We start from the raw sequence: 20,044 nt of genomic DNA on the forward strand, positions 1-20,044 counted from the left end.
AGGCGCCCGCCTTTTGTTTAGGCCATTTCACTGCGAAATGTTCTGGACATTAAGGCAAGCGCGCGCCACTCAAATGCGGGAGAGGGTGGAGCATAGAACTACCCCTTAACGGTCCTCCCCCATTAAACTGGTCATTAGGCGTCAAGTGGCCTGCTGGTTTGACAGCAGGCAAAACCCATAGACAGGAGAGGGCTCAAATGTTTTGGCTTAATTTGAGCAGCCTCTCTCCACACTTCTGCTTGCATCCTTGTTCTCTTTGTTGCTGTTGGCTTGACTTTAATTACTGGCTGGCCACCAGCCAACGGCGCGGCAGCTCAATTGCCGCATTCAATTAAATTACTGGCATTTCCCAGTTGCGTTTAAAATTTAAGTATTTTACATTTCAGGCCCGACGTACGAACATAAACCTATATATATACATATCAAGATAATATATCAGCATATTCAATTTTCCGGACATAGCTTGTACAACATCGTGGCACAAGTTCGCATAATTTTCTTGATAGTTAGAAAAAAAATCTTTTTAATTGTTGTGCTGGAGCCGAGCACAAAGTTTAACGCCAATTTGTTGTACAAGTTTTTGGCGCTTGCTATTATTTTATTTACACTTTGCCATTTGCCTTTTGTTTTTCTTTGGCTGGCACGAACGTGCGAAGTGCGCAACCAAAAAAGAAAATTAGTTAAAAAGTTTCACAAAAACAGCGCTCGACTTTCGTCTTTCAGAGTATATAGTAAAAAGTGCTGAGCTGGTCAGAAGCAAATCTGATTTAAATTCTTTTTATACATGTTGAAATACTTTTGTTAAAAAATTTACATTATGATATATGCTATATATATATATACATATATATATATGTGTGTATTAAGTTTCAAAACTCCAAGACTCAAGGGTGTCGAAAAAAGTTGCATTCATACAGACGGACAGACGGGCAGATATCAGAATATAAAAATTACCCTAAAAAAACAAATAAATTTATAAATCAATTGACAGTAATAAATTTGTACAAATTTCGGAGATTTGCATGATATTAGGACATGTTAAGTTATGTTACTAAAAATGTTATGTTATGTTACTAAAAATATGCAGTGTGTTTTTTTTCAATTGGGTTGTATTAACGTCAGTATGCTAGTGTAATATGTAAATATATTTTATGGTATTCTCCACTAGTGCTATACATTTCAAATAGTTACTTTGAAATTGTTTGTCTACTAAAATGATTTATTTTTATGGAAATTCATGAGAGTGACTCATATGCGAAGGAAAGGCAGTGCCATTAATCTGACAGCAGTTTTATTTTGGCTTTACTATCACTTACAAGAGAAGATATAGGAGTAAATGGGAGCATCTATAACAGCTCGAAATGTTGCACCCACCTGCAAAAAGAAGACAAAGATGGGGCAAATAAATATTATTTTTGACAAGGCAACGCAGCTGAAATTTTTGGGATGTGTGTCTGTGTAAAATAAGCGCATAAATAAAACAGTTTTGTTCTTAAAGTAATGCTCGAAGCACTTTACTCTTATCCAGTCATACATACGCCCTATATCGCATGAGTCTGGGCGAGACAGTACACAAAGCTGTTGAGTGGAAAATTGAAAAAAACTGCATGAACTGCGTTTACCTGCCAGGATTTCTTTTTCCAGGATAACAAACAAACACCAGAACACACACGCATAGATACACACAGGAGTGCCTGTGCATATGTGTTCCTTTTAAGTATTTTAGCAAGTTGTGCATATTTTAATTAGTTTCTCAGCCAACAAACACTTTGTCTACCATCCAGGTAAAAGGAAAAAAGCGGCTTACACTTTACATACATATATACAGTATAAGTAACTCAGTTTTTAACTCTTCAAGGGTGGCCTCGGTTTTGTATGGATATATCCATGTATAAGGTCTTACATGTTAAATTAAGAAATATTTTTTAAAAGGGTACTACGATTCTAAAATCCTTAATTATGTTTACTTCAAAACTACGAAAAAAAAAACAATACTATTTAAACTAAATATAATCGCAATCAGATTAAAGATATTTTAAGAATATATTGACTTCTACTTGAATTTATTATAAAACTTGTATACATTGGAAAATAACTGAGAAGAGCAATTTATAACATGTTTACAAAGGGGCTTATCAGGGGTTTGCGATACCACATACCCGATCTGATACATATCAAATCTTAATCGAATGCACAAATATGCCACAGAGCGTGTCCTGGCAGGATAATAGCCAGCTGAAGCCGCAGGCATTTTGTGTGTGCAATTGCTATCACTAAGTCATGCCGTCTTTAACAAATCAAGCTCCAACCATTGTCCAATTGCCTGGTGTGAGAACCAATTTGCAACTATTAAATGCGCGCCAGAAACAGAAGCAGAACTACAACAAAACAGAGAACAAAAACATTGCCAACTTTGGTGATTGCGCTAGCAACAAAGCGCTGTGAATGTGCCAATCCTAGACATCCGATTCTCAAACTCTGACTCAGTACAAAACCGAACCAGCAGCGCGTTATTCCGTACTCAAGTTGCCAGTCTGCAAAGGGGGAGATGCAGAAAAGTGAGCTACAAATTGCAGCACTTGTATCAAGATAAAGTCAAAAGCAGGCAAAAAGTCAACGGCAGCCAGTTCGTGCAGCATGTTTGAAAGGAACATGCATACACCTACACACTCACACACACTTATCACGTATGAATGTGTCCCCTATATACCCCCAGAACATTTGCATAGCTCAGCCTTGGAATCCAGTATTCCTTCCCCATTTCTCTCGCTCCCTCTCCCTCTTTGGCTTTGTTTCTCGTTGCCCTCAGATTGGCAGTGCTCTGTTATATCGAAATGCCCGGGTTTGAGTCGACACTCGATAGGGCAGGCAGTGCTTAAAAAGAATATAAGCTCGGAATAGTTAAGCCAAAAGCAATAAAACCATCAAAAACACACGCGTATTTTGACTTTTCTTTGAGCTTATAACAAAGCAGACTCAACAACAAAGTATGTTTGTCATATTGTCTTGAACATACTTCATTTCTACTGGAAGATAGTTTAACCATATGAACAGAAAAGTCCAGCAAGAGCGATGTTTCATATAAAATGCTTAAAAGAAAATGCTGAGATATTTTGTATTTTTGGTTTGAACAATTGTTAATTTTCTATTCTCTATTAATGAATATTGGTTCAAGAAAAATCCATTAAGCTATATATATTTTTCATCACTTTTCTTTCTTTTTGATTACATTCGGCAGCTAAATATCCTAAATTAAAAAAGGTTATGAAAAGTATCTTTAATCCATTTACCTATATTTCAAGAAAAACGTATTAAATTGCCTATTTTAGCGATTAATTCAGTCGATAATTTAATTGTATCGAAATATGTCTGCAACGAGCTTAAGTCTTGCCTTATGTTTCGATCTCCACTCAAATGTAAGTTTGTTCTTTTCTGGTTTTCTACCTTTTAATTTGTCAATGTGGCTTTGAATCGAGCCATTATTTCAGTCCATTAAACAGCCAATTCGAGAGTTGATTTTAGTTTGCTATGCTGCTGATATTAGGTCTATATTTATTTTTGTATGCTCGGCAACAATGGTAACAGCTACAACCACTTATCGCCCACAAAACAAACAAAACCGAAAAAGTCCACAAAAACCGCATTACAACAAGAGCGTCTGCAAAAACTACAACAATGCCAAATTCTAAAAACTAGAAAGCAAAACAATACCAAATTATGGGTGGCTATAGAGCCCATAGTTAAGCCAATGGGCGTGGCCTTATATGGCCAGCACAGCCAGTAAATACGAGAACTCATTAAAATGTGTTGTAAATTGTAAGAGAAGTATCAGAGTCAACCCGCACCATCCGCTCCACCACCACCACTCAGTAAAAGGTGGTTTCATTGTGCGGTCTGGCCAGGATGACTGTGAGATTGATGTGTGTGTGTCCCTCGTGCGTGTTTCCGGAGGCTTATAGATTACATTTAAGCTAGCTGAGTACGTTGTTTATAGGGTTTATCGCCATCGCTAACCAAAACAAAAGCCATCAAACTCATTTGACTGCGACATTTGTGTGCACAGAACAACCACGGGGCAAAAATAATCACATCTTAGGTTAGGTTTAATCATCCTACTTTAATGTATTCTCTTAGTGCGTGTTCAGAGCTTACAAATATGTGAATTAATGTAGATGCTCTTAAGCATCACAGAGAAAGGCACCCATGCTTTTACAATATAACTAGCATAGTACTACCAGACTGCCGCCGAAGTTATGGGAGAGAGAGGAAATTTTCTCCCAATTATTTTTTATAGGAAATCGCATATGCTTCAAAAGAAGTTAGCCTTCATCTTTGACAAAGTTACAAAATCAACAGCCTTTTTCCCAGAGCTCTTAACTTTTGGGCACACTTGGCACCATTATTCCTTTTGCGACTGATTAATTTGGAAAGAAAGATACACGAATGCTGGCAAATTTTGACAAATCTATTAATCGAGCTTGTAATTTGAAGTGCGTACAGTGTTAAGAACATTCGGAGAGCAGGAACCGTTAGTAAAAGTTTGAAAAGAACTGTTTTTCCTGTTTAATGCGCCTCACTTGAGCGCCTTATTTATCGATTTTCTCAACGTTGAATGCACAGCTGAAAAAAATGTATTCACAGTGGAAAGTTAATAAATTACACTTCAATTGTGCAGTCAACGTCATGTTCTGTATAAAATATGCTCTGGCAGTTGTTTGTGTGTAAATCTGGGTAAGCACCACGCCCACAAATTGCCTGACTGCCAACTGACTGCTGCCTCTTGGAGTCGCCTGTCAAATCAAATAATTGAACTTTCATTCCATTGTGAAAAATGAAACACAGCCCCATATCCGCGCAGCAAACGCAAATGCCACACATTAAATGCGATTAAAAAAAGCTGCTGAAGTTTTATTGATTGCAGGTGCTCGACTGTACGATGCTCTCTAATTATCCTAAAATATATCAGAGAAAGAGACGAAACAAATTTCAAAAGATGGCAGTCGACTTGTAATTTTTTAATGCAATTAAGTCTTAAATACTTCTCAGGTCATTTATATGCTGTAAGCATATGTACCCGTTTGGACACTTTTGATGTTCACAGGGTATGCAAAGTCAAGCAGAAATTGCGAATGTCGATATGAAAGTGATGCCAAAAGAAAAAACACACATTTCTTCTTAATCCATTTTGATACTCGCCCACCCGCTGATGGATTACTCTCGTTCAAATGTCGAATCTTGTTAGTGCAGTTTGCCACCATCAGCTACACCACCAAAGCGTGGCTCAGTTGTGAGCTGAAATGCGTTGACTTTGCCACGAGCTTTATCCAACAATGGCAACATCTGCTGCTGCTGGCTAACAAGCTAAAGGCGCCCGAGTGTTGGTGATTTTTTACGCTCTACATACAGTTGTGTTTGACTCTGTATAAGGACTACACTGTGCTACAAAAGCTCAACATGGCTCCGTCTTAACTATGATTGATTCTTGCGGTTAAATTAAAATCAGACCAGATTTAATTGATCAATCTTTGTTTATTGTTCAGTGACTTACTTTTATAATTTAAATATGTTTTTTTGCTCCACATATCACCTCAACTAATGTTGCATAGTGAAAAATAATTGTATACACAAATATACTGAAAACACTACTGTTTAGTTATCGTAAAACTTTATATGGTAGATTTTAAGAACTCAACTTGTGTGATTTGGTGTAGAGTGAGTATTGCCATAACCAATCTATACTTATGTTAAGCTCTCAACTTGAGAGCAATTTGAGAACACCGTTTACACAAACCTACAAAAGCACAAGCCTGCAAAAGAATTGTGAACATTTGTTACTTTGTTACTTAATTTTTGTTGCGGTGTGTCATATATATTTGTGAACAGGCGGAAACTTGTCTTAATCTTAAAGTTAAACTGCCTGCAACCTGGTCGTGGAAAATGCTTCATTGTGCGCTCACATTTTCGTTATATTGCTTGTAGCTTGCCCGATAATTATATGCCTCCTACTGTTCTCTGTCCTGCCCTGTCCTTGCTCCTGCCCTTGCTCTGCCCTGCTGCTGCTTCTTCCTCTGTCACTGTCGACCGTTTAATTCCCCGGGGCGACAGACATGCCAAGCTGTTACTAGGTAGGCACAGCCAACATTTATTCTTTCTTTCCTCTCTTCTTTGCTGTTACTTTGCTATTTTTTTCTGCCTGAATTTTTCCGTTTATTAGTGTTTTGAGTCGTTTTGTTAGCATTTTCGACTGGTTTTTATGTTGCCAAGTCTGCTTTTGCTTAATTTTCGCAATGCCATCGACGGGGATTACATAACCAAGTGCTCTCAAAAGAATCACGACTCAGACATTCTTATTGTTCAAATTTGTTGCTGTCTTTTTTTATGTGTGTGTTAGCCAAGATCATTTTGTGATTTTAAGAGCATCAAACAAAAACCGGATGGAATTAGAGAGATATGTGTATAAAAATGTTGTGTATTTGCCACCTTTTTACAACATATATATACAGGCAGGCAAACTTTGCCTATATTACAAATTGTTATGAATTTCTATTTAAGTCTTCTATTGGGCTCTATATAGGATGTGTAGTAAACACATGTAAGTTTATTTTACATACAAAATGAATCGTTGTGTAATTTTGTGGTGCACCACAATACACCAATTTGTATGTAAAAACTCTATGCACAATGCCTCTTTGTATGGAATGTAAATATTATACCAGTTGAAAATGATTTTTTGAGTCCTGTATGAATTCAGGACAGTTAATACCACCAACATAAAAAAAATATAAATAAACTGTGAATAAATGTAAAAATTTACAGTTCTAGATATATTTATCAAATAGTCAAATAAAATATTTAAGTTTCATATTTATTTATATACATGTATCTAGCTAAAGAAAATATTATTAACTCTTCGTTAGGTTGGACCTTTTCATCAATTCTAATGCGCCAAAAGTCACAAAAATGTTATTTTTATATTTATAATAAAAAAACAACATTTATAAATTTGTTCTGACTATCTTAGCCAAGAATAAACGGCTATTAAAGCTATTTTCAGCAAAAGCGGATCCACAGCAAAAGGTACACAATAAAATAAATAAAACATAAAAGGAGACATTTCCGCAAAATTTTCCACCAAAATAAACACCGCTGCAGTACGTCAACCGAGGCCATAATTTTGTGAGCATTTTGCGTTTTCTATGATGCGGTCAGCACATCGCCACACACAGCATAGCCACACACACCCCCCACATACACACATACACGTTCACGCATGCAAAATAATTGTAGCGCTTAATGGCGGACACTCGCAAAAGCTTCGCTTTTCATGACGTCCAATCCGCTGAGCTGTCATAAAAACGCTTTGTTATGAGTCCGTATATGTATTTCAGAGAATAAACCGGTTTATGCTCTAATTCTATTAGCACGAAAACCGTGTAGCAATTACCTCAGACAACAGCAACAGCTACAGACAATTACGCACCCATACGGAGTTAATTCATGTGACAGACCCGTCACCGGGAGAAAAATTCTTAAGCTAGAAACTTCATATAAATAGGATGAATAGGACTGCTTACTCGATTCTAAGCTCGGTCTGCGAAGTTGACGATTTTATACCCAGCATTAACAAAGCCAATATAATTTATGTGGCATACAAGTAGATTTACAGAAAAATTAGGAAGGAAAGGTCTCAGCTTAAGCTAGAATTTAATTTGGATTAGGTCCACTTTAATTGTAAGGTCATTTAAATGGGATCCGAACTTCCGTTTAAATTATGAAATAGTGCTTTGTAGACAATATATAAGGTGATTGGAGAATACTATTTATTTAAATACATTTTTTCATATTTTATTTTCAGATCTGGTGAAACATTTTGTTTTAAAAACCATCTTCTGTTAGAAGCGGATTTGACCTTGTAATATTGCATTACTAATAAATTAGGAAATATATATTAAAATACTGAATATGATATATACAAATATTTTGTTCATTTTCTTTTTCATATATTTTTATGGCACATGCCACCTAAACTCATGCCCATAAACATTCTTTTTTGAGCAATTCCATTAACCCAGTTAGGTGCGCACTATTTTCACATATTCTTTGTTATTTTCTCTAACATGTATTTATTTCTATTTTTTTCCCGAGCTGATGTGGCATTCTCAAGTGCTTGCTTACAAAGTTGGCACAAGATTACTAATACGCTCCATTGTACGTGACTCTTTGCTGTCAGCTAAATCAAGTTTCATTATGTGCCAAACAGCAGAGGGCGAAGCCGAGAATGGGATAAAGATAAGAAGCGAAAGAGCAATAGGGAATGAAGGAGAGGGTCGGATATTGAGGGGATTATTGCTATTGTCGTTAACGCTGCCAACTTGTGCATAAAATACCTGCTGCAACTTTTGCTAATTGTGCTCCAAGCATACGTTTATAAATGACGCTGTCATAGAATGGACGAAGGATCTGTAGCAGCGGAATCATCAGGACTCAACTATAGGGCAAGTTTGCAGCATAATTAAGGCGCAGGCACGCCTCTGGTTAGAATCCGTATACCATTTGCATGAGTAGCACGCACGACAACAACAACAGGAACAAGAACAACAAGAAATGACAACAATTCCAAGCAGACACTACCTGACCACAAGCATCGAGCACGAAGGTGGAATATCTGCTTCAGCTTCAACACAGTGAATTTGTTGGATCCACTTAGTCATTTAATCAACTAACTGAGGCTCTAGTCGCTGTGCATTTGAATCAGCATTCAAATTATAATACTTGTCACATCTGCCCAGATCCGCATGCATACATACATATACATGTATGCATTAGTACATAAATATTAAACACTCTGAAAATTTACATTGCAGCTGCTTATTATACGATATATGCCTCCCCAGAGTAAATAAAAAAAAAAAACAAATTTTTACGAAAAAAGTAAATGTGTTTTGAATGAAATGACACTGGACCAGGTGCTCAGTGAAATTCGTGTAGCTTGCCCGGGATTTTTGGAACCTTATTTTTTTTGGCTAGCTGTCTTCTTGTTTCATCTTTAATTACACTTGCTTTGAGCTATCATTTGGTTATGCTTTGTATATTCTGTAGTGCGTACATTAATTTTTTGGTTTACTAATATTTCCCATATTTTCGTCTAACTCGCATAATTAATAGTAACATAATTTTTTCCCCTAATTGATACCGTCTTTTCTCAAGTCAGAACATTATTTTCTGCTTGTGTAATATATTTGTTTCTTTTCTCTTCCTGCCTGTGAGTTTGCAACTTGAGCACAAGTAAAAGTTTTTAAGCTGCTTTTCGATCTATCATGACATATTGATGGCAGGCAATCGCAGTTACAAAAAGTTTTATTACAGCCAGTTAGTTAAACAGATGAAAGGGAATAAAATGTTTGCTTAACTGCATAAATTGAACTTACTACAGATATTACCAGTTAATAATTAGCTCAGCTCAGCTAAAATGATGTTAATTAACTGCAACAATGAGAATTATACTAGTGAAGTGAAAATAAATATGGCCAGCTGGTTACACATGAAATTACGATAACAAAGGCTCAGCACATTTGTATACAACTTAAATATTCAAATATGTTAAGAGGTATATATGTATGTGTATGTGTGTGCATCTGTTTGTGCTCATAAATACTTAAGAACATATCCAGGTATGAATTATTACAATGGATATATGGAAGGACCTGTGACCTGTGTTTGGTTAGTGTCGAAAAAGCTGCACTCTAATGGAAATGAATCTTTTCAAAGCTAACTGTGCCCAGGTCCGGGCCAAGAGTTGCATAAACAATGCCCAAGCGGATAGCAGTTACTGTGGCAGCTGCAAGTTCATGTATGTGGCATGCGTGAACATGGGCGTTGCTCGCCACATACGGCCGGCCTCATTAGCCGCAACAGAAATACCAGCAGCAGCCAGACCGCAATGCATTATAAATTTAGCTGCTTCAGCACACACGAATTAATATGTATAGAAATACATATGTACACACAATGTTTCATTCCATTCAATGCCTGGCATCCTTCGCTCATTTAATTATTCAATAATAATAAATGATATAACGTATCTATATAATGGAATAACCAAGTGTCTGTGCGGTCCCAAGTGCAAAAAGCTTTCTTTCGTGGCACTAAGTAAAACCAATATTTAGTCAGCTACATAAGCACCTCACACACATACATATGTACATATATTCTTACATGAATACTTACATATGTATACTTTAGTCCCTGGCAGCAGGGTGTGTGTGAGCATATGAGTGTAATGTAAATGTTAAGAGCAAAGCCTACCACGATATGTTCATACGCTACAAGCTTAATAATAACAATTTATTTGAGTTCTGAGTTTGGTGTTTTGAATGATTGCTTGCCTATTTCTCCATAAATCCTTAATATTATAATAAAAATGTTTATGAATGTCTTGCAAATATTGCGTTCTGAAGCAAGTTCTTTTTTAACTCAAATAAAAATGCAATCTATGGACAGGATAAAGTTGATTAATTAGAAAACTTCATTTATTTGAGTTAAAAATGTTCCTAAGATTTAATATCATTTTTGTATACAATATATATATTTATTAAGAACCTAATAGTAAATTCAAAATGATTGTTATTTAATTAAAATGCTTATGATTTTCCAATTAGGTGCATTACACAATTTTACTAACAAACTTCTGCAGGTTATACATAATATTTCTAGGAATTGGAAGTCTCTTGAGTGCCAAAATAATCTCAATGGATTAGCTTTTAATCTTAGTTACTTACATAAATTTGAACCGTGTAGCAATTGTGGAGAAAGCCACTGGCAAACTTCGGTTCTTTCTGTCATGGTATTGGCAGAGTAGGCACATACACTTAATAAGTGCAAATGCTTAGAATTTGCGGAGCTAAACAAAAGGCGGCTGCAAACCGCAGCAGGCTGCTGAAAACAGCAGCAGCTGTGGTTTTCTAATCTTGTATTACATAATGCGAAAATCCTGGGCAGAATATCCTTTGTAATTTTGTATTCGTGCATGAAATGTGGCTGCAGTCGGATAGACTAATTTGCAATTGGCAACAGCTATGCAGCTGAGAAAGGTTGCGGTTTTGCTTCGGATAAATTGAATCAATTAAATTTAATGAGAACAATCAAAATACCTTTGCCAGAAGTACCTACTCATCAATTGTAGCACACACATACCTGTAAATACAATTAATAGGAAATTTGAATTGGATATTATAGTATTACAAAACCACAAATGGACTCTCATTCGCAACCTCAAATTCGAACAGTGCTTGGCGTTCAATGCTGTGTAGAAGGCACATAAAGTAAGAATGACAAAGTTTTGTACATTTTCCAGCACTTATAGCGCGGTCAACGAGTCGTATAATTAATGTTCTGCCGGCCAGACACAAAGCAGAAAACTGAAACCGAAGTCAAACACACTAAAGCGGCACTTGTCACTCTTTTAACTGCACAACCCAAGATAGTTGCACTTTTGTGGGCGTGGTAATCACTCTCAATTTCTCTCTCTCTCTCTCTCTCTCTCTGTCTCTCTTACCATTTGGGATGGGTATGTGTTTGGTGGTTAAGTCATTAAGCCAATGTCAGCTCTGAAAAAGCGCCGCCAGAATTCATCGCAGCACATAAAACGCACCACATCTCAAAGAGCCCCGTATCATTTTGTGTGTGAATTGACTAAGAGTGTGAGGCAGGCTGTGTCTTAAATTGGCTAATAAACATGACAGCTGCCACAGCCACTTCCACTGAAACTGCTGGGCCGCTTGGTAGGCAGCGTTGGGCGTGTGACTTTATGCGGCTGGATTCTTGCTGGGCCGCTTCGCAGGCAGCGGTGGGCGTGTGACCTTATGCGGCTGGCATCTTAAAATGCTTGCGGCTTCATTAAGCGCTCATAACATAAACACATGAAATGTTTTTTTTTGTTTTTTTTTTTTTTGTGTGTCCTCAAACCATCATTTCGACCAGGCTGTTAAATCTTTACGGCAATGGGGCGTTTGCAAAGTGAAAATTATGGAAGACAGACATTATGAAAGCAAAACAATTAAGATAAAAACGACAAATCAAAAAAACTTGAAACAAATCTTTATAAAAAAACAAATGTATTCCTTGAAAATTGATATTAACACGTATGTTTAGTCATTCAGATAATTATATTATTTATTTTAATTTATAATTTAATTTGTATTGTTTTATACTCTCTTTACCGGGATTTGACATAAAATAAATTTAAAGCAATTTTAATGAAAACATATGAATAAGATACATATTTTTGAGCCAAAGATAAACACGTTCAATCACAAAACGTGCTTTAATTAAAATGTGCGTATACCATTTATTAGTTTCGTAAAATTAAATGTTGCATCCTAAATAAAATGAGACGTATAAATTAAATTAGTGAGAAGTATGGTCATAAAAGAAGGACGCCATCGTTTTATGCTCTTGTTTAGGAGGTGTGTCCTTAAGCACACACAAAGGGCATAACTTTGTTGCGGCTTAGTGCCGTTGAGAGACGCCGAACGAGTTGTATCATAAAATGTGACCCACTGTTTTCGGCCCCTTTACTTTGTTGTATTCGAGTTGGCGGGCATATTGCGAAAGTTTCCGGTTGCAGCAAGTAGTGCGTAAAATTTCATTGCGATATGCACAAGTTGTGCAATAAATTTCCAAAATTATTGTTCACATTGAAGCGCAAGTATTTTATGTCGATATCGATGTGTTTGGATTGCCTTTGTATGTGTGTGTGTGTGTGTGTGTGCGTGTGTATTTTTGGCCATGGCCCGCTTTCTGCACGCATGTCGCATTTTAGACGCGTTGCCCAATATAACATATATCCATTTGTATATCCTTTGTTGTTACTTATTGTTGTTTTTTATGACTTTATGCCGGTTGCGGCTTAGCTGATATTGAGTTATATTTGTTTTTGGCAGCAGCTTTGACAGCTGGGCTTTAATGTTTTATTACGGGTAGTAAGGCTGCAGCGCAGAGTCTAAGAGAAAACTAGCCACGAATTTTATATCTTCTTTTTTTTTATAGATTTATGGATGTTTGCACAGTACAAATGAGCTTGCCAGTAATGACTTTTTTAAGATTTACAGACTGTTGCACAATTTATTTGCCAAGCTTTGTTCAAGCAAAGTTCGCTTAACTGTTTTTTGTTTTAATTAATAATTAATTTTCTACGTAAGATACTTATGAATTTCGTTCTGTTTGTTTGAGCACTGCTTCCTGCAAGCATCCGTTTTCCGCTCAAAAGTTTTCAATTCAGCTTTGGAAAAGGGGAAATTTAAGCGGAATTTCAAATAATGGGATTTCCGATAGATTATCTTGTCAATTAAAGTGCGAGCTTTAATTCATTTTCAGCAAATATGGCATGATAGCAATCAGCAGCAGCATTTCCAAGTTGAAACTAATTAGTTTGGCATAACTCATGAAGTGTGCAAAAACTTGAGTCGCTTCAGAAACTCCAAAACTAAACTACAGCTACAGCAGCACAGGCAGCAATCCAACGCTAGAAACGTTTGCTAATTCACAGTTAATTAGACATCATTTGCATTACCACTTGACAGCCATATAAACTTTGGTAGCACGCAGGCCAGCGCGCAGCTGACAAGTTTGCAGCAACTTTGAAGTAACGGAAATGCAACTTCGACCCTGTGTGTGCTTATGTATATTATGCCATATGTGTCAGTGTGTGAGTGTGCAGATGTATCTATTTATAGGTTAGCAGCGGCAACAGTCAAAAGGTGCGGGTCATCCAGTTGCTGCAGCCCGCAGTTGTAGCCTCTTAATTGATGTTAATTGATTGCGTGAGGGGCAAGGGATGCATTTATGGATGTCATGTTTGCCTTTTATTTCTGCACAGCGCAGCGTTGATTGCTCCAATTTACAACTGACGAAAATTAAATAAAGCAAATTGCCTGCTTGGCACTGTGGGCCTCATAAATATGCTATACCAAATCCAACTTGGCCTTGCCTCACAATGTGTGTATTTTTGTTGCTGTTAAAGTTCCTGTTGACTGTTATCGCATTTGCGATCGCGACCATTTCGAATTTTTATTTCATTTTTGCTTGGCTTACCAATAACATTTCACACGAACACAATGCAAATATGGGCAGAAAAAAAGTTGCGATTGGAATTTCTAGACTGCACACTACTCTGTTTCCAGATGACAGAAAGAATGGAGCTTTGCATTGGGTGAGGTCTGAAATGTAACAAAATAAATGTAAAATAAATATTTGTGGCTTGATTTGTTACCCAATAATACACATTAAGTAATGTCGGCTATGTGACTCTAGTAGGCAACAATATTCTTGTTAAAAGTCTCATCCACTTTTCCAATCAGTCATATATGAGTTGAATATGGGTTTAATAAATCAGTTTGGTTTTAGCACTCATGCCATAAATCCAATATGCACTTTTTACTTTGGAAACAGAGTATTATGAAATACGTTGGATTACACACACAGCCTCAAACACACACACACACACATAAGCACGCATAGCGAGCATGTGGCAACAAATTTTTGCGCATTTGAATTTCATTTTATTTAATTTTGTGTTATTCAAGAAGACCCCTTTTGTATGAGCTACCAAATCCAGAGCAATTGTTTTTTTTTATGTCTGTGTGTTTTCTTCTTTTGTTAGCTTTGTTTCTGTTTCTGTTTCTGTGTATGTCTGTTCGGCATTCAAATAAGTAACGGCGAACACACGTCGAGCAGCAAATTTATGTTGTTTCAATAACAATTTAAGCCGAATAACATCTGACAACAACAACTCCAACAATAGAGGCAACAACTGAAATAACAACAACAATTGCACAAAATACAAGCAGAATAAAACGGCATGTTGAGTATATTAAATTGGCATTTATTTGATTTTTGTTTTTCGCTTTTTGCGATTGTTCCATTTTTATGCTGGATATCTTTTATTTTTGATTTTTTCTTTTAGCATATTTTTGGGCAAATTTAAATAATGTTTGCCTGGATTTTTATGGTTGCTATCGGCTGTCATTTTGTACGTATTTGTGTGTGTGTGTAAGCTTGTGAATTGGGTTTATTTTTGGGTTAAAGTGTCGCTGGGATTTCTAATTGTGTGGCCTGGCAATGCTATGTAGGATTTGGAAGCGTGCCAAGGACACTGGGATACCGGGCAAAAGCTCTTAGCATACTTATCGCCACAGCAAATGTCGAAAATAGGACAGAAACCCTTAGGCGTTGAGCTCACAGCCAAAAAAAAATAAGGGGAAACATAGAAAATGGCATAACGATTTGGAGATTATGTAAACGATGTACTACAGCTTTTTTTTTCTGTTGTTGCTAACGGCCATCCAATGCGTTGTGATATAAAATAATTATATTATATTTGCAAAGCTGTAACTTGTAATTTATGCCTATTAGGTTACGCAATACTTTATACCATAAAATAAGGAATTTGTTGAGATATATAAAATATTTTTTGAATAAATTTTGAATTTATTTTTTTTAAGTGATCTAAATCCGTCTGTCATTATCAATTTAATCGCACAATTCAAACGTAAATAATACCATTAATCTCCATCCAGAGAAATTTAACAGTTTTATTGGCTCCTCAGTCACATTTAATCTCCAAGGCATTCATTAAATATTAAATTTTAAAGCCAAAACGAACCGAAACACCAAAAAAGAAAGAAAAAAATCAGCATGATTTTTTTATGTAGCGGCAGAAATAATTTGCGCACCTTTTGGGTCAAGAGGCGCACTCTAGCTCAAGGAATCGGAACGGAATTGACTTTTATGTGGGCCATAAAAAGGATTTTAATGTGTTTATGCGCGAGCCAAAGTCAACAAGCTGACCACAATCCATGGCCCCCAAGGAGTCTCGAGTGCGGGGCAAAACCATAAATCCACACAAGAATCCAAAAGTAGATTTCGACCCAAAAAAAAAAAAAACTGAATTTGGCGTGAGTGAAAATTGCAAGACTTTTTTTCCGTCAGAAGGCTGAACGAGAATGAGTAAGGGATGTCAGCCAGAACACTAGACATATCTGGTTGTCATTGGCACAGCCAAATGAGTTGACATTATTTCTGGCAACTAAGGAGACAGACGCATTCTGCTCATTTGCCTTTCAGGACATCAGTTATCGATCCGTGCTACGTGCCAGACAGTGACTGGGCTTGTAGTTATTTGTCGCCCACGCTGACAATCTTTTGGGCTGCCACTTAGCATAAAGCTGCTGATAAAAATACGACGCCATGTCCTGTGGCTGCTGTTTACCTTTTTAGACAACGCAAATCCTTCAGAGCAATCAATTTGTTTTTATTGAATTTTCTTGCAGCACTCACACTCACACTCCCATTCACATCTCACATCTTGTCAATTTGGCTAGAGGACATTCATTTCGAGTAAACACACACACTAACACACACACACACACACACACACACACACACTCATGATATGCTGCTCGGCAGGCGCTCGCATCACCTTTTCCACCTGTGCTCCACATGTTGTATGAGTGACGCATGGCTCAGCATTTGTTATGGCTTACGATCTATTCGTTGGCGGTTCTCTAACGTCTCTAACGTCTCTACTTCTTTTTCTGCTTTTTTTCTTTTTTTATTTTATTACCTGTTTCCTGCTGTTGGCCCAGAGCAATTGCCACGTTTTTCCGCATGTCAAAATTTATGCTGTAAAATTGTTCGGGCTACAGCTAAACTAACGTATAAAGTATACGCCCCCTAACAATGTGTGTGTGTGTGCGTGTGCGTGTGCGTGTGTCTGTGTATGTGGGATGTTATTTGGCTTTGGCTCATTGCTTACTTTTGCTCGCTTTCATTTTTCAAGCTGATTTCAATCGCCCACTGGCTCCTTTTCAAATTTTTGGCATTTTACATGTGCTAACCCATGAACGCCTGCTGTGCGATGCGGTCTGCTTTGTTCTGTGCGGGACCCGCTCGGGGTCTGGTCTTTACTGGTGTTGTCCCAGGCGCTTGGTAACACCCAAGCACGCATACAAGGGCTGGCACATTCTCGTCCTCGTTTGTTATCAGCAAATGCCTGCACGCACTGACCACACTATCAGTCCCGAACACATCCTGAATTAATGAAGCTGCGCTGGAAGTGGAGGATTGGAATGGCCCCAACGCCCCTGTCAATCCTCGTTGATATTCCTAAGGACTCTATATGTTTTTCGTTTTAGCTCTAAGTATATCAATCTTGTTTACTCTACGCTTAACAGTTTATTAATTATTATTGTTTTGTAACCGATATTACAGTTAGTTGGAAAGTGTAATTACTTAAAAACAATATAATGAAATTAATTAAAAGAGTAGTAAAATACACCAAAAAATATTCTGTCAACGATTATAAAATTGTTTGCCGAAGGTTGCATTTTGCTTAATTAACCTTAAATTGCTTTAAATAAAAATTGGTATTTTTTTGCATTTAATTTACTTTAATTACTTATATTTCAAAAACATTTTGATAATATCAACTCACATTTTTCCAGCTTTATAAAAAATTTATAATTTTACCCTTGACCCTAACACAGATGGAATAATGAAACCCCACAACAAATGCGGCACCCAATTCGAGTAGACGCAAAAAGCCAGTGAAACTCTCAGCCCCATTCAATTTACCACTTACATAATTACTATGTGGCGCAAACACGCCCCTCCGGGGCACGCCCACGTTTATCAAATTGCCACCCGCAGTTCAAAAATACAAAAGGCAGAAATTGTGTTGGCTTGAAATATTGTTGTTAAGGGTCGCATTTATAAACATGTTTATATATTTTTTTCGGTGGTCTCGCTTGCAATTATTATAAAATGGCAAAGAAGAAGGAAACACAGTTGCGGCGGCAGCACTAGCAGCAAACAAGGACTCGTGACGCCATTCGCGCTCCTTGGAGACTCATTTTCAAGTGCTGGGCCCCTCAACAATTTCTCAAGTGGGTCAACTAAAGTGCTGCAGAGCCCACAGAGTAGTCGTAGAGGCAACAGCAGCAGCAGCAGCAGCAACAGCGGTAAGAGTTCAAGGATTTTATTGTTGCACAAAATGTAATTGAATACAATGAAATTACGGTAAAGGCAGAACGCACCAACGAGAAACGGAATAGCAAACGTTCTATGCAGCATTTAATTGCGTTCATTGTTTGCCCAGATGGGCTCCAAGTTTGTGTGTTTGTCTCTAAATGTGCAGAGATTGCAAGTTAAAATTACTTGCAGAGGCATCCCCTCTTGTAGTTCATCCTTGTGCGCCTCACAAAAGCTAGGTGAACAAATGGTAACTATTATTGCACGTATTAATATTTAAAACTCGATTGAATATCGATGTGCTTGGCAAGTTCGTGCAGAATGTCAGATAACTGCAAGTGTTGTACTTAGTTCTAGTCGAATTGGGTGTTGGAATATAAAAAGTATAAGTAAGAAAATATGACAATCTATTGATTTATTTTATTAAGGCTCCTGATCCTGTTTAATAAAGTTTTTACCCATTAAATTCCACAAGAAAACCTTTGAGCCTTGTTTATAATCTTATTTTACTAAAATGTTCAACACACTTTGCCAACTTTATTTTCCGTTTTCGGTTAGAAACGAAAACAACAACTTGAAGTAAACCACGTGCTAGGCAGAGACACGCCAGCTTACGGAGCCAGACATACAAGATGCTTAAGCATGTTTACAATTTTTACGTATTGCTCTCTGTATGTTTGCCACCCTGCCAGCAGCTATATTTCCTGAAAAGTGGTCAGTGCCCGAGCAGAGCTCAATCAACAGCCTCCGCCTGACCTACATTTAACGATAAATTTGCAACGCCAAGTAGTGTACATAACAACAACCCAAGAGTCAGTAATAGGGGCAGAGAGAGGGAGAGAGAGAGAGGGGGAGAGAGACCGACTGTCCGAGAGTAAGAGAGAGGTGCAGACATACATACATACATATATAATTCAAGCTTATCACGACGGTTCCACACCATTGCGTATTAAAAACATTTTTGTTACGCCAATAAAAACTCGCAACGCAAATTTTGCATAATGTGTGCCATAAAAAAAATAAAGCAAGTAGAAAAGTCCCCCAAACCAACTGTTTCTTCTTCTTTTTCTTCCGCTTGTTGACATTTCCCTTTTTGGACGCAAACTAGGCAATGGGGTTATAACGAACAGCCCCAACCCAAACCCAAACCCCAACACCAACTCCCTTGCAGCCATAGGCTCATCTCGGACTCGCACTCGGACGTATTTTGTTTATAATGTTTTCCTATTTATGTAGCTGCTGTTGCCAGAGTTACCACCACTGCCTGTGCAGCGGCTTCGTTTTTTATTGCTCACCATTAAATGAGAGACATTGTAGAGGGGGGTTGGTGTGGGGTGTGGCGGGCAGAAACATTCTGGCTCGTCTGCTGAGTGCCGACTGATGTTGTGAATGTGTGTCGTGCCCCTCGGCGCGGCCATTTTGTGAGATAAAATGGCAGATGAAACAGCAGCGGCAGCAGCAAAAACTATGCATATTGTTTATCATTAACAAGGTCAAGCAAAAGACGAAACAAAAAAAAAAAAAAAACTAAATTCACTTTGATGAAAGAAAGCTGTTACACGCTGCCTGTCAAGTGGGGGAAGGGGCGCATAGGGGTTGCAAGCTGACATTAATTTTGTTTTCATAGCACAAACCCACGGGGCTGACAATTCCTTCCTTTCAACCCCTTTCATGCGTCAAACGCTGTTCCCTCTTTTTATCTGCGTGTGTGTGACTGCCAAATGAAGACATTCTGTTGCACAGTGTATTTTTTTTGCGCCTCTTCGTATTGCGCTTTTATTTTTTGTCTTTCTTTTTTTTTTGTAGACTGATTCTTTTTTGGCCATCGCGTTAGCTTGATTGACATGCCGTCTGCATTCTGTGGCTCTTTCACTCGCATATCCTTTGCTTTTTGCGAGCTGACCGTGACACAAAAACAAAAGGACAACAGCAAGTGCAAAAACAAATTAGCACAGTATGCTGCATCCTCTTTTCAACCCACACACCTCGCCTTTGACTGCTGATGCGTTTTTGACAA

The 20,044-nt window shown here is 37.5% G+C and overlaps 1 protein-coding gene across 2 annotated transcripts in view; it reads right to left on the bottom strand.

Moving 5' to 3' along the window:
- The window catches only part of LOC6564321 (neuroligin-4, Y-linked), a 75,107-nt gene that overhangs the window by 45,737 nt on the left and 9,326 nt on the right, over positions 1-20,044 (bottom strand). The window contains exon 1 of one of the 2 annotated variants that reach the window (XM_032737579.2): positions 1,317-1,337. The exons of the other annotated variant lie outside the window; for it this stretch is intronic. The gene's annotated coding sequence lies outside the window, so the exon portion shown is untranslated. Of the gene's footprint in view, positions 1-1,316; positions 1,338-20,044 lie in introns of those variants that run through there. 2 annotated transcript variants of the gene reach the window in all.

This window comes from Drosophila grimshawi, unplaced genomic scaffold (genome assembly GCF_018153295.1).
Source record: "Drosophila grimshawi isolate 15287-2541.00 unplaced genomic scaffold, ASM1815329v1 contig_311, whole genome shotgun sequence".
Lineage (NCBI taxonomy): Eukaryota > Metazoa > Arthropoda > Insecta > Diptera > Drosophilidae > Drosophila > Drosophila grimshawi.